At 53.8% G+C, this 14,650-nt stretch overlaps 1 protein-coding gene across 7 annotated transcripts in view; it reads right to left on the reverse strand.

The window, feature by feature from the left end:
- The window catches only part of BCL11B (BAF chromatin remodeling complex subunit BCL11B), a 93,236-nt gene that overhangs the window by 5,154 nt on the left and 73,432 nt on the right, over positions 1-14,650 (reverse strand). The gene's annotated exons all lie outside the window — the stretch shown is intronic.

Genomic DNA, 14,650 nt, shown 5'->3' on the forward strand with positions numbered 1-14,650 from the left:
GGCCCTGGAAGGCGGCCGCGGGGCGGGGGGGCCCTTCGGAGCGGGCCGGGGCCGGCGACGTGTCGGACCCTCCGGCGGGCCAAGACCCCACCCGACTGGAGAGCTGAAGAAGCTGGCTCTGTGGGCAGGTGGCCCCGGCAAAGCCCAGATCGGCCACACGACCTCAGCAAGCACCCCCAATTCCTAGACCTCGGCTTGCTCCCCTAAAGAAAAGTTGCTCTTATCCCCATCATCTCAGAAGCCAAATGAGGCCGTGTTGTGAGAATGCCCGATGTCAACGATCGAACAGCCGGGACACCTGCAACCATGACAGACCAAGGTTTGTCAACCAAGGCACTATTGACGTTTGGACCAGGAGGATTCTGGGGTGCGGGTCGGGGGTCCTGTGCTTTGTAGAATGTTCAGCAGCATCCCTGGCCTCTACCCAGTACAAGCCAGTAGCACTCCCTCCCCCAGTTAGGAGGGTCGCAAATCTCTCCAGGCCCAACCAAATGTCCCCTGGGGGGCAAACCCGCAGCTCATGGCTCCCCCTCAGCTTCAGAACCAGTGATTAGGCAATATTTGATCCAAGGGGTTCTAAAAAACACAAGTCAAACTCAATTGCCTGGCAAACATTTTTTTTAAAGAGAAATGGCTGATACCTCTGCATCATTTGGGATTTCAGCTATAGGAAATACTAGGGTTTCACACACCAGCATGCATGCCGAAAGTACCGTCAAATTTACACATGAACATATAGGAGCAGAAGGAATTTAGCATGTTAGGAAGCCCACTGACCTCCGATTCCCCCTCTGGCCTCACACACACCCCTACCCACCCCGTGGAATCTGGCCTCCGCAGGACCCTGGGCGGGAGGGAGCGGGGGCCACTGACAAGCATGAAGACCTTTGCCGGAATGCTACCTGAATGGGAGAATGTCAAATCTGACGGGGCGGTCGAATGAACGGTGGCAAGTGTGGATCTGTTACATGCCGGCCCTGGTGACATCGGGGGCAAATCTTAGTGGACACTTGTGGCACTGAGCCAAAAACGTCAGTCTTTGTCCACCATTGAGGCAGTCAGAAAATGGAGGCTGAACGTTTCATCCAGAACCTGTCTCGTGGCCGCCCTCCTCAACCTCCGGGGGCAGCCTGCTGCTTTTCCAGTCTGGGTTGCTCCTAATGCTCTCTATAAAGGGGCAGGTGCGGGCAGGCCCTGCTTTCTGCCATGAGATTCGCTCGCTAGCCAGGGAGGGAACAGGGAACAAGACATCACAGCCCAGATCTTGAAAAACCCCTTTTGTTTTTTCAAACTTTCCTGTACCTGGAAGGTTTTAATGCTGATGAAGTATGGTAGCCGCACACTCCCTGGTGAAGCCAAAGCTGCAAATTAATTTCCAGACCCCAAGTCAGAAGGTGACCTGAGAATACAGCAGGGTGCAGAGTGGAGAAGACCCCCCCCATCTCAGCCTCTCCCCAAAAGACCTTCCGAAATCCCGCACAGAGATTTATTTTTTGTTTTCCGTACACAAGTTATGTTTCCGGGGGCTTCACATTTAGCTGTAAAAACCAAATGACCGAAGGACCCAATGTTCACAGGCTCGGCTGGACAGCTTCAGAGGGCAGAGACCTCCCCGCCCCATGCAGGGCCTGAGGTGTCACAGAAAGGGACCAGCCCGTCCAGCAGGCAGGGTGGAGATCCTCCCAGACCCCAGAACCAACTGGGCCAGAACACCCACCTCCTTTGGAAACCAAGACAGGCTTTAGGAGTGTGGTGCCCCATAGTGATCCGTTCACTCCCGGCTCCTAGTCTGTGTCTGCGTGTTTGGTGGTAAGGAGACCAGTGGGCAGGGGGGAAGGACAGAGAGGAAAAAAGAACTGTGAGGTTCGGCTTCACTCTGCTTTTGCTAACAGCTCAAGGAGAACTTCTGAGGCAATTTTCTTTCTCCGGTGTACCCAGTCCGTCTGGGCAATTCAGTTCCCCACGCTGGAGTCCCCGAGGGGAATTTTCCCCGCCTGGAAAACGACAGGGAGGCCTCCCAAGGCCCTGGGCCGCCATGTTTCTCATGGGGCGCCCGCTATACGGTGGCACCAACCCTGGGCCTTCCCTTCCGGCACACCCCTCAGCTGGCAGAGAAAACACCACCTCCTGCCTAGCTGATTAGTTAATGGACTTGGGCGAACGGAGCCCTCTGCCTCAGACTGCCGCACAAGAGAGCTGGCCAGAAACCACAATATTTAGAGTCCTCTTCAAATCCTCTTCTAGAGCAAGGCAGAATAAATACGTAATAAATAACAAGAAGATAAATAAAATGTCCCTTTCTGACACAGGAGCTAATAACACAAATGAAGTGCCACATCCTACAAGGTCATAGATCTTCAAATTAAAGAGCGTTTCTGTACCCTTCACCTTGGCTTTTGGAAACTCTAATTAATCGATTTACGGTACACAGCTGCTCTGGTTCTTCATTTTTTAAGTGGGACCCCACCCCCTTTTCCCCGATCTCTTTGTTCATCATCTTCATCTCCTTGGATTTCAACTCCAGAGCATTTCCTATTTCTTGTTCTGCTGGCCACATATTTTCTAGAAAGTTCTACTGCTGGTGAGGAATGCGGATATCAGAAGAAAATGCAGAATTCCCCGGCAGGCCAGGAATAAAGAATTCTCTTCAGCCGAAATGGCCGATTAAAACATTTTTTTAACTCAAAATGGCAGCTGCTGGGAAGCATGTAGCTACATGTTCTAAAGAGCTCAGATGTTTCCACTTCTTGTTTAAAAAAAAAAAAAAGAAAGGAAAAAATAAAAAAAAAAAAAAAGACACTTCTAAAACTCTGGAGCAGCCAAGGGAGGAAGTTACCTGTCCGTAATTCACCCTCAGGTGGGGAAGAGCTATGTGTCCATCAAATCGGATCTCAGAGCCACTGCTCATGCCGGGGTGAGCTCTTTCTTTTCCCACACCCCTGAACTGCTTTGGTTCCCAAACTGTCCTCGCACGATGGCCAGATTCACTGCAGGCGACCGCAGGCGACGGCCTTCCCAGGATCTGACAGCTTCTGACTTTTTTTAAATCTCACAGCCCTCAAAGGCCCTCCCTAGACAACTCTCTTTCCACTCTCCCCCAGCTTTTTCTTTTTTTTTCCCTTAATAAAATGTTCATTTCCATATTACCACTTCATGGTTCTCTCTTGCCTAGAAGTAGCCTTGAGCACTAGGGCTGCTCACTTTTAACAAGTGAACAATGTCAGAAGTCTTTGAAGAGCCACTCAGAACATTTTTCTATTCAAAAACTCACTAAATATTTTACACTCGCAGCACACCATTCACGGACAGCTCATTTTTAAATGCAATGGAAGACCCCTGGCGAGAGGGTTGGCCCCCTCCCCGTCCCAGGACCGGAGGTCACCCCCTCCTCAAGCTCAGGGCCACCTGCCCAGAGGTAAGCTGGCGGCTCCACGAGGAGACCACTTAGCCAGCGACCAAGACAGGATCCACTCCCACCACGCGCCCCGCGTGGCTGCTGAGGTGCCACGTGATCGGTGGATGCCTAGAATATTTTGAAGTGACGTACCAGCAACATCAAACCCGGCCTACAGACCTAGAAATGTCAGCTGCGCTTCGATCACGAAATCCGGCTTGGCAGCTCAGAACCCAGGGCCCGTGTCTGTCCTTGCTTGCTTGCTTCCTTCCTCAGACGCTTTTACTCTCAGTTGGCAGAAACCCAGACTGGATCTTCTTTGCTCTCCTGGCTCTAAAGGGAGTCCTTACGATTTTCTCAACCTGGAAACCCTCCCTGCCGTCTCTAGTTACGAGGGCCTTGATGTTCCCAGCACGGTGAAGTCCCTCAAATCACCACCTCTTTGGGCCTCAATTTCTACATCAGTAGAATGGGAAGAAGATACCTGCCTTTAAAGAGGGCTGGGGGTACCCAGTGAGATCCTGCATGGGGACACACACTGTCCATCGAGCACGACGCAGATGTTACGAGTGCGGCTTTGTAGGTTTCGGTGTATAGTATCCATCCTTGAACCTGGCGGTGCATGTTTAAATCTGGCAGTAATAAAACCCACCAGGAATGTTCATGCAGCCTGCCTCAAGCATGAGAGGCTCCAGGGAAGTGAAAACCTGTTCCCAGTGAGGAAACATCATTTCTTACAGTAACGCTTGGGGACCGACTGGCAACTGGACCCTCCTGCAACGGAGGAGTCTCCCTCCGCCATGAGGGGTTGTTCCTTTTTTTTTTTTAATGAGCATTTAAATAATTGTTCTTCCTTATTATGCTGGTTACTCTAATAATACCAATAAAGGTATCAGGGATGTTCAATAAAAAACACACCTTTAATTGAGTAATTATTCAATGAAAAGGCCACAGCTGAGCGCGCTAGTTTAACGGGTTTTTCCAAAGGCCAAGTGACGCCACGAGGAAGGGCACTCGTGCCTACAGGAGAGGAGCGGTCCGCTGCTGCTCAGAGGGGGCAGCGAGGATGCCCCCCCCACCCCCCAGCTCACGCAGGGCCACAGGTGAGATCCCGCCCGGGCCGTTCTCCAAAGCCGGGCAAAATTAGAATCGGGACCCTTGGACGCTGACCTAAGAACCGGGTCTTGGCTTCACACAGCCCTCCACAGTTTGCAAAGTGCTCCGTAGCTGGTTTAGCATTTTTGCCAGCATTAGCGCCTTTCGTCGTTCCTCACCCCGCCTCTGAGGAAGGCCAGGCAAGGGCTGCATCCCTGCCGGTGCATGAGGGAATGGAAGCTCAGGGAAGCAAGCGGAGAGAGCCCCGTAGCCAGCAGGGAGAGGGCCGCGGCCCTCCTCAGACTTCCCGGCCCCAGGTTCGCTCCCCGCCGGCTCTCCAGCGCTCAGCACCACCTGAGGGACTGATCCTTCTCGCTACACTCGTCAGGGCCTGTTTTACGATGAAAATGGCCAAGAAGGAGGTTCTCCTGCCATGCTGTGTGCCCTTCAGTGAAGGGCACGATTATCCTTTCCTGGAACCCAATCGAGGCCACCGCAGGCCTGGCCCCTGGAGGGGGATGTTTCACAAAGCAAGTAAGCCCACTGGGGGTGGGGGGGGGAGGGCAAAAGGACCCAGGACCCAGATGCAAGGCAGGACGCCGGATCCCAGGGTCCCCTGTGCCCCAAGAGAGGGCTTGGTTCACTGGTCCACACCCAGTCCTCCTCCCGAATCTGTAACTGCTAACAATATCGTCTGCACTGTTCCAAAATGATAGTAATTATTATCACTAGTATCCCTTAAATGTGTAGACCCCTTAGTAGTTGAAAAACCATCTCCCCTTTCATGATCCCAGAAAGAAAATGTCAGCTGGCCACCTGGGTGGTTTTTGTAGGTTTTGTGTTCCTATTATCTCTGAGCATGGCTGTCTACGAAATCTAGAATCACCCCTGCTTGATCTGCAGGTACCCTGTGAAACCTCAGCCTCTCTCCAAGTCAGACCTATGGGAGTAGTCACGACAGCAGGAACCCTAAGCCATCACTAGGTCCTTACATGGGACTGTCCACAGCTAAGTAGAGCTGACCTCACCCGAGCCTCCACACAAGCCCCGAAGAACTGTCACTGGCCCCATTTCACGGAGGAGGACACTGAGGGCTGGAAGAGGCAAGGCGGTTTGCCCGAGGCCACACAACCGGCTGTGCTCTTGAGCCCTGTGCCGACTGATAAAAGCCCCAGCAAGAGAGGAACGTGTAGAGACCTGGGACCCCAGGCCAAGGTACCTGGGCATAGCGTGCTGGGCCCGGCACCTTACCTTTTGCTCCAGCCCATGTGCTAAGAAGCGGAGGGGTGCTGCTGTGGGCTCGAACCGCGGTAACTCGGTGAAATCATGCTGATTACATCTCATGGAAAAGTAAGAGATGTACTTTGGTGGGGGTGGGGGTGGGGGTGATGTACCACTCCTGTGTGGTCTCCCTGGTGCTCAGCCAGGCTCTGCCTCACAGAGCCCACGCCCCTCCACCACTGCCCGTGGCAGACGTGGCCAGTCCATCCCTGCACTCTCCCTCCAGGCCTCGGAATCTTCTAGATCCTCATTACCACATTCAGCGTGCCTCTGCCTCGTTGCCCTCCATGGATCCCAGTGCACAGAAGCCCAGTAAGTGGGGGCCCAGGTGAGACGGGGCTGAACTAACGAGGTGGCAGTGTGTGTCCTGCTGAGAGCCAAGACCCCACTGGCCCTTCCTTTGTTCAGTGCACAGACAGAGGCTGGGCACCCTGGGCGTCCACCAGGTACTCTCCCTAGATGGACAGAGCTCACGCTGCAGGGGGAGACGAGACACCTAGTGCCCCCTCAATCATTTGATGAACAGTACGAGCACTGCTAGGTGGGCAGCCAGGGTGCCAGGAGAGGGGAGAACGCAGGGGCCTGGCGGAACTGGGGCTTAGAGCCTGCGGCGTGGGGCTCCCGTCTGCACGGCCTCCTTTAGTCCTCGTGATAACTACACACCGCGACCACTGACAGGAGCAATAAAGGAGGCTCAGGGAACTTCAATGAGTTGCTCAAGGCCACATTATTGGCCCTGGGTTATTGATTAAAAATTCATCATCTGGGCTAGATTCCAAGCTCCCTGAGGACAGGGACCAAGCCGGCCTTGGCCGCTGCTGTGACTATGGCCACCCACACAGCGACCAACGCACACGTGCTTCAGAACTGCGGGTGACCTGCGAAAACGCTGTGTCCCACGGCCAGCACTGTTGACCACATCGTCACCCAGACGAGGGTGTCTGGGTGAACCTGCCTGGCCCCACAGGGCTCAGCCTTCACCTAGTGTACCACTCCCTGGGCACGCCGGGCACAGGGCCCACCCAACATGCCCACGCCTCTCAGCCACAGCGCCTACCACCGGGCAGGCCGGGATCCCAGGGGACTCCAAACAGAACCTGGACACTAGGCCACGGCCACCGCCCCGCCCCCCTCTAAGCCGGCGTCAGCAGGACGGGCGAGCAGGCCACCCACCCATCTTCCCGCATCACAGGGCTGACGGCCCCTGCTGCCCAGGGCAAGGGAGAGGCACTCAGCCTTCCCTCACCCTCCTGATCCTCTGCTTGGGGCCACGTGTTTACACACGGGCTGGCACCTGCTGTTCCCTGCGCCCAGATTACCTGCCTTTCCTTCTCTGCCTGAAAAATGTCTTTTCAGACCCTGCACCACCGCCATAGTATTCCCCGGGCATTTGGGGAATACTACTTGATACCGATCACACGTACTATCATAATCTGTCCTTGACCTTGGTGTGTTCAACTCACATGCGATCTGCACGTGTCAATGCCGGACTTGTACTCTCAGGCAGATGCTCACAGAAACTCTAGGAAGTGGGTTTTAATCCAGACTTACATAAAAAAGAAATGAAGTCTCATCACAGCTACATGCGGGACCCAAGGTCATATGGTTTCTGGATCACAGAACCCAGATTCACACAGGATCTGAGTCCCAGAGCCTGTGCTGCGTCCAGACACACAGCTGGCTGCCCCCTCCACACGGAACTGCAGCCTCCACTATCATGGGCCCTGGCGAGGGGCCCGGAACAGGCACACAAACCACTCCACCCACACCCATGAACACCAGCAAGCTGCGGGCTGGGGTACCTCGGCTGAGACTAGACACCTGACACAGGTGGGAGGACTCCGCTCAGCCTCTCAGCGTTTGGGGACAGTCCACTGACCCTGCCAGCATCCCAGGGGCAGAGGTCCACTGTGTGCTTCATATGCCTGGAGTTAACTAGGGCTGGGAGACCGGGCCTCCAGCCTCCCCCACAGCCTCCAACTCAAGCCCCCAACATCCCCCTAGGCAGCTGTGCACAAAAACACCACTGAATCTTGCTTCAAGCAAAAGAGACATACCTGGGAAGTGAGTGAACCCAAGGAAATCTAACTATATCCCAAATGCTCTAGGGACATGCGCTTCTCATTCATTCATTCATTCATTCACCTCACTATCCAGTTATTCACGGCAGACACGATTCAGAGGGATTGGCCACGACCCCTCCCCTCCAGGAGGCCACAGGTAGGAGCTGAGAAGCGGGGGTGAGTGAGTGGACACAAAGGATCCTAAAGCAGAGCAGAACCTGCTGAGGGACTTCAGAGCACCTGGGGAGGAGGCAGGCAGGAACACTGCACGGACGGGAGTGCAAGCCGGGGAGAGGGCACCTGCCCAGACCACGGAGGGAAGGCGTGTGGATGTAGGGCACTGCACGTGCACCCTCAGGGCTGCAAAGAAGAGAAAAGCCCGGGGAGGGGAAATGGGAGATGCAGCCGGGGAGGGAAGTACCTCCCAGAGATGGCACAGATGCCTGCTCATGGTGCAGGGCTGTCCTCACTCGTCCACACTCACCGTCCAAACCCAGGGCTCAATATTAAACACGGGGAAGAGGTGCTGCTCTCAGGTGTCCTTATCCTTCTTTTAGGGAAACCAAGGAGCACATGAGGACAGTACCCAGGATCGCACTACATCTGGCAGCCCAGAAACTGCACTGTGGTAGCAAACGATGAAAGGATCTGTCCGACACCACGTAGTCATTTGCTCCATCCCCCCTTCCGCGGCTCTATGACGCAGAAAGCACCTGCCGGGCTCTGTGCTGAATGGAGGGACACAGCAATGTACGTCTGCCCGCATGGAGCTTGTAGTCAAGTGCAGGGGCTAATGAGTCCCCACGTTTCTAGTAAGGCTTTAGGCCATGAGGTCACTAGGAGAGACTGTGACATGAGGCGCAGGATCCAGAGGAGGGACAGGCGGACAGCGTGGGAGGATCAGGGAAGACCTCTCCGAGGAGGAGCTCCTGGAGCTGAATTCAGAAGGAAGGAGTCTGTTGTGCAGAGCAAGAAAAGAAAGTGTGTGCCTGGCAGAGGAAACTGCACACATAGAGGCATGGAAATGGGACCCCAGATTCACAGAGGCAAGGAAAAGGATGTGGGACTGAAAAGGGGGTTTCAGATCAATCTGAGGAGGCTCTGAAAACACAAAGAAAGGGAGCCAGATACAGATCAAATTCCATCGCTATCAATTCCATCACGGTGAAAACTCTGATTTTTTTTTTTTAAATATGAAGATTTTCAAACCCACACTCAAGGCCTACTTGAGTCAAAAACTGTTCGATGCAACAAAATGTCAGTACAACCAAAGGATGAAGGGGAACCCCTTGAAGGGCTCTTTCTGAGACCAGATCCACCCTTTCCGAACTGTGAAACCATAAGATATAAAGAAATGAAACCGGGGAGGGGTGGGGGGGGGCTGGAAAATGCAAAGAGGAAATTTAAAATCCAATCTATGAGGCTCACTAGCCTACAGGGTGGCTTCAAAATCACTCTCTCCAGCAGGAGTTCTATTATTCCATGAAGATTCTCATCTGAACCACCTAGGCCTGTGATCCAGCTTCAGGAACAGGGTGGTCCAGGTTCTCAGAGGAACAAAGAAGTATTAGAACTGAACTGCAGCTGCAGGCACCATGCACCCCAGATTTCCCCAAACAGTCTCGATTTCAACTGCTCAATTCTGTGGTCAGGCCAGGTGTGCAGTTCAGGCTCAGGAAACAGCCACCCAGCCCTGAAACAAAGCAATATTGCTGACCACGGGGGCATCTCGGGGAAGGGTGAGAACGGTGGTGTTTGCTAGTAAGATGGAAGAGCCGGAGGCCCTTCTGACACACGGAGTGATTTTGTATGTGGCAACGCACTTACGGCATTCTCGAAAAACTACGGCACATTCCTCAACATCATCTTTATAGAGCTTCCCCCCCCTTTACATAAGGCACACAAATCAGCTGGAAATAGTATGTCTTCCCCAAAATAGATGAATGCATCGTCAGATTCCCTTGAAATCTTTCTGTCGACTTCTCTGAAAAGGACCTATGACAGTGGGTTCTGGTGGGCTGAGAGATACACTTACTTTGGTGGTTTTGTTCCATCCCCCATCCCCCCCAAATATATGCGGTTCTCTGAACGCACCATAGCACTATGGGGACAGGAATTTAGCAGAGAATGTGCAGGGGAAGCATGAAGCAAATCCTCCTTATCATTTAATGGAAAAATAAAGAGTGAATTAAGAAATAAACAGGTAAAAAAACACACACAACTCAAGGCGTGAGCTGCCGGTGTGAGAGCCGGTGTGTGTGGGCGTGTGCACACCTCGTGGGTATCTTCACGCACGCGTTCCGGCTGACACAGGAAGTCTGTTTCTCCATTATTCATGACTTTCTTCACAAGGCAGGAATAAGGCTTCCTTCCTTTCCTTAAATCCACAAAAATCTTCACATTCCACCCCAAGAAGTATTGCAGGGGCAGTAAATCTCGTTTTAATGGAGTGTACGTTTAGCTCTGAGGAGATAATTGACGTTATGGAGAGCCTCGACGCCAAGTTATATAGGTTAGCTAATGCAGAGGGGACTCATTACCCACACACTACAAACAAGTAGTAATATATGTATATTGTTCAGAATGGCGTCATAGCCAAAGTGTTCCGGTCCGCAGGGATTGATAAAACACAAGAAAACAGCAGACATGCACTTGTAAATTTGTCTCATTTGTCTCTGAAGTTAAAGGTTATTCCCTTGTTCTGAATTTGTAATAAAAACATGCTAGCCCAAGGTTTGTGGAGGATGTTTGAATATTTAAATTGTGTATAATGATAGGCAATTATAGGATGAAAACTGGACCATGTGAATGGGGGAGCACTGTCTGGATCACCAAGTGTTTTCCCACCAACGAGTCATCTGTCTTTCACGTGCCACTCTTCCCCCTCCCGGAGGGCTGTGGGGACTGTTACCAGGTCCCACGGCCACCAACCAGCAGCCAACCAAGCTGGGGTTTGCTCGGGTGCGTGGGTTCCTCCCTTTCTCCTTTTTTTCTTTTAGTTTTGTTTTCTTCAACACGCACAGCACATCTCTCCAACCACAGGCAGGGACCGAGGCCACGGCCCCTGGAGGACGACCCGCCACACGCCATCCTTCTGCAGCCGGACAGCGCTTCCTCGGGGCGGGAGGCAAGGCCGGGTGTAGGGAGGGGCCTGCCGGCAGAGTGTGAAGGTCCCCCTGCCCCCGATTGGGGTGCCCGTCGCCCCAACTCCCTCTCTGGTGGCACGCCCGGGGTGGCTCCATGGCACCCTGGCTGGAGCCGAGGTGCCCGCCTGGCCCCGTCCAGGTTAACCAACTGCAGTGTTTGAGTTACTCCAGCCAGCTTGTCACCGAGCACAAAAGTCATCAGCGAGTGAATGTTCTTTTCTGCACCACAATTAAGACGAATCAATACGACGTGCCGCAAATGGTATTTTACTCTCAATAAGAACTCGAGCTGAGTTTATTCAGAATATTTTAGCGCTTCCCCGGGGGATTTTGGGCCGACGCAGATGGCAAATAAAGTACTCAGCCTAAGGCTACAGCACATTATGGTAATTCTAATGTCAGATGTACTTTAATATACAGCTCTATTTAATCACCCCATTATTTCACATTTCCATATGAAAAACCTGCGGCACTTCGGCAGCGCTTTGCCTCTTCCACGGTGCCAGCTTCCTCCAACCCGCCGGCAGCCAGGGAGATGGTCATTCTCACCAGACGCAGCTCAGTGTTGAAGTTTCCGGGTGCTCCGTGCACAGCCGAGCCGCCAGGCATGATCAGAGAACCAGAGGATTCAGAGGCGTACCAAATGCCACGGAGGTTACAGAAAAGCCAGACCGAGCACCCCCACCTCCCCCACGCACAGGTTCTCACACACACATGCACACACGTGACGGGGACACAATTACATGCATGCCCTCCACGCTGCCCGGCTCCATCACCAGCAGCCTCAGCATGGTGGCTGGGCAGCCCAATGGCTAGATCCAACCGTGGCTCGGGGCTGGTGGAAGATGTGGTTCCCGCCATGGCCCACAGAGCCCGTGCCAGGGGGTTCTCACAGCACTGCCCCCCCGCCCCCGCAACCAGGGGTAGATGAAAGCAGCAGCAATGCCAAGGGGCAGGGGCGCTGTGCTGGCGGTGACAAAGGACATGGGCAGAGCAAGTGGGGGGCCGGGGGGGGGCAGGGGAGCTGCCCAAACTGCCTGTACAATCTGGGAGCCAGGAGGCCCCCAGGATGGTGCTGTCAGGTTTGCACTGGAGAACCCAAAGCCGAGAAGCCCAGGCCCCAGGGGAGGTGGAGTCCTGTGAATTCCAAATGGCTCTTGCACCTCCAGGCTGGCTCTGCTGGCCAGTTGGCAGAGAGAAGCCAGCGGAAGCCTGGGTTTTGGCTGAGCCCAGGAAATCACTCTCTCGCGGTCACACGCATACTTGGCCGTGCGGCCTTCCAAGGAAGCCCGGCACAAAACCCGCCGACCACCTGGTTCTAGATGTCTCGAACAGGAGTCTGCTGATGGATGAAGGGACACCTGGCACCTGACCCTCCCGGCTGCCCCAGGAATGAGTCAACATTAAAGCCACAGAACACGATTCTTGTAAATGGATACAGTGTATGTCGTCAAAATGAGGTGCTTGCCTGTGAGCAGGCTAGGTCCGGTTCCTCCCGCGGGGTAACAACCTCTCAGGGAAGGAGGCAAGTGAGGAGACAGAAGGAAGGGAGGGAGGGTGCAAGCAAGCGAAGGAGGAAGGGCAATAAAGGGGAGAATGTCCCAGCGTGCGATGCCAAAAACACTGGCAAATCCTCACAACTGTTGGTTCACTGATAAGGTGGTCAGTTACCTAATGCTAGCAGAGCTGTATTAGAAGATCCACGTAGGAGACATTTTAGAGAAAACTGCTTGCTTATTTGAAGGCACAGACTCTGGCCAGCCTGGCCATTCCAACACCTGCAGATGCAGCTGGGACAGCTCACCACCCCTCACCGGCCACACCGGGGCTGCCCCTTAAACCCGGATCATCCTGCCACTTCTTTTAAAAATTTGCTTTGGGGGTAAAAATCAAGTGGGGCACTCATTCTCAATTTCCAAGGCTTTAGATTTCACTCGGCTATTATTGCTGATGTGTAAACCTAAAAATGGGTCCTAATAATCTCCGGGCCTTTTTCTGGCTGTAAGTTTGGGGAAAAAGGCCAGACCAGTGGTATCTGATGGAGGACTGTTTTGCCCATGCAGAGAATTTTGGCAATGTCTTGAGACATTCTGGATTGCCACGATTGGCAGAGGGGAGGGTGTGACTGGCATCTGAGTCGGGGCAGGGATGCTGCTCAAATGTCCTACGACAGGAAATCATCCAGCCCCAAAGGTCAGCATTGCCGCGGATGCACAACCCGGGGACAGACCAGACCCCTCACGTTCAGTACTGGCCTCCTTGTAGGCTCTGCAGCTGAACCTGCAAAACTGACTGCACGAGAGAGAGAGAGAGAGAGAGAGAGAGAGAGAGAGAGAGAGAGGAGAGGTGGGGATAGAGGGTGGAGAGAAACTGAGAGTCAGAGAGGAGGAGGAGGGGCCGACATCATTTACTTTTGGCAAGAAGCAAGCTTGGGGCATCCCAGTCAGTTTCATCATTACAGAAATCATCTGAATCCGAGTCGCCGGGGACGGCGGGTCCGGGGCTCCCAGGGAGCTCTGTGCCTTGCTCCCCCCTAAACAGGCAGGGGGAGCCGGGGGCCATTAACGGTGCCAGCACGCCCCGCTCCCCAGCCCTCCTCCAAAAACCCTTCCGCCTGAGGGTCGCCTCCCTCCAGAACTGGGCTCTGCCGCCGGTGCAGGGATGTCAGGGGCTGCCCTAGATTCGGCTGCTCAGATGTGAGCCTTGCAACAGCGGCTGCAGGAGATGAAAACCCAAATATACTTCCTGAAGTCAAAGAGATAAAAATACAATTTCTGCTGTGTAGGGCACTCTTTCACGCTGCAGCAATACTTACGGGGGGGGGGGGGGGGGTGGGGGGGGGAGCGAGGAGATGACCACGCAGGCTTAAGTAAATTCCTTTTTTTAAAAACACACGATCCGGAGAGATTACATAAAAAGCACGATTAAGGACCGCTCAGAATCCCGAGGCCTTCGAGAACGTGCAGCCTCCGGAATATTTTTAGAACAATCACTGGAGTGATTCTTCTTAGTTGTAGAAACACTCCAAATCAGAAAGTCAATTTTTCCTCTATTTGCAGAAGTGAGCTGGCTCCACTGGACGGCAGGCGCGTGTTTTGCTTGGCGGCTGTTCACAACACTGTCTTGGCAGCGTTTCCTTGGAGCGCGCACGGTGAACCTGGCGCTCACACACAGTAGCACTTGCATTTCAAACGCCCCAGCCACGCTTCCCTAATAACAGCCTGGGAACTGCAAAACCCCTGTAAGCCCGGCCCTTTAAATGGGGAACAGAGCGCAGCCTTCGGGGCCCTTCTCACCACAATAGGGGTTGTAAACTGGGGCTGGGGCTTTCAATAAAGATGTTAAAAGGCAGGAAAAAAAAAAAAGCCAATGCTGCCACATTCTGGGGACGGTGAAAGCTACCTTCCCCCTCGCCCCCTGCTCCCCCCCCACCCCCCCAGGCCTAGCCCTGGCTGGCTCCCCTGACCCATCTGCCCTCTGGACAGGTACCAGGTTGTCTCCGGACCTGCTGAAGTTTTTGCCCAGGAAGGGGCATGGGGACTCCAGAACCACACTGGGGCTGGGGGTCCTTGGGCCTGACAGATCTGGCTCTCCTGCTTCTAGCCTCGGCTAACGTGAATGAGGGAACTTGACTGTGGGCTGTTTCCTTCTCCTCCAGTGGCAGGAATACC

The sequence above is a fragment of the Phoca vitulina genome, unplaced genomic scaffold (assembly GCF_004348235.1).
Source record: "Phoca vitulina isolate PV1807 unplaced genomic scaffold, GSC_HSeal_1.0 scaffold7, whole genome shotgun sequence".
NCBI classification, from domain to species: domain Eukaryota; kingdom Metazoa; phylum Chordata; class Mammalia; order Carnivora; family Phocidae; genus Phoca; species Phoca vitulina.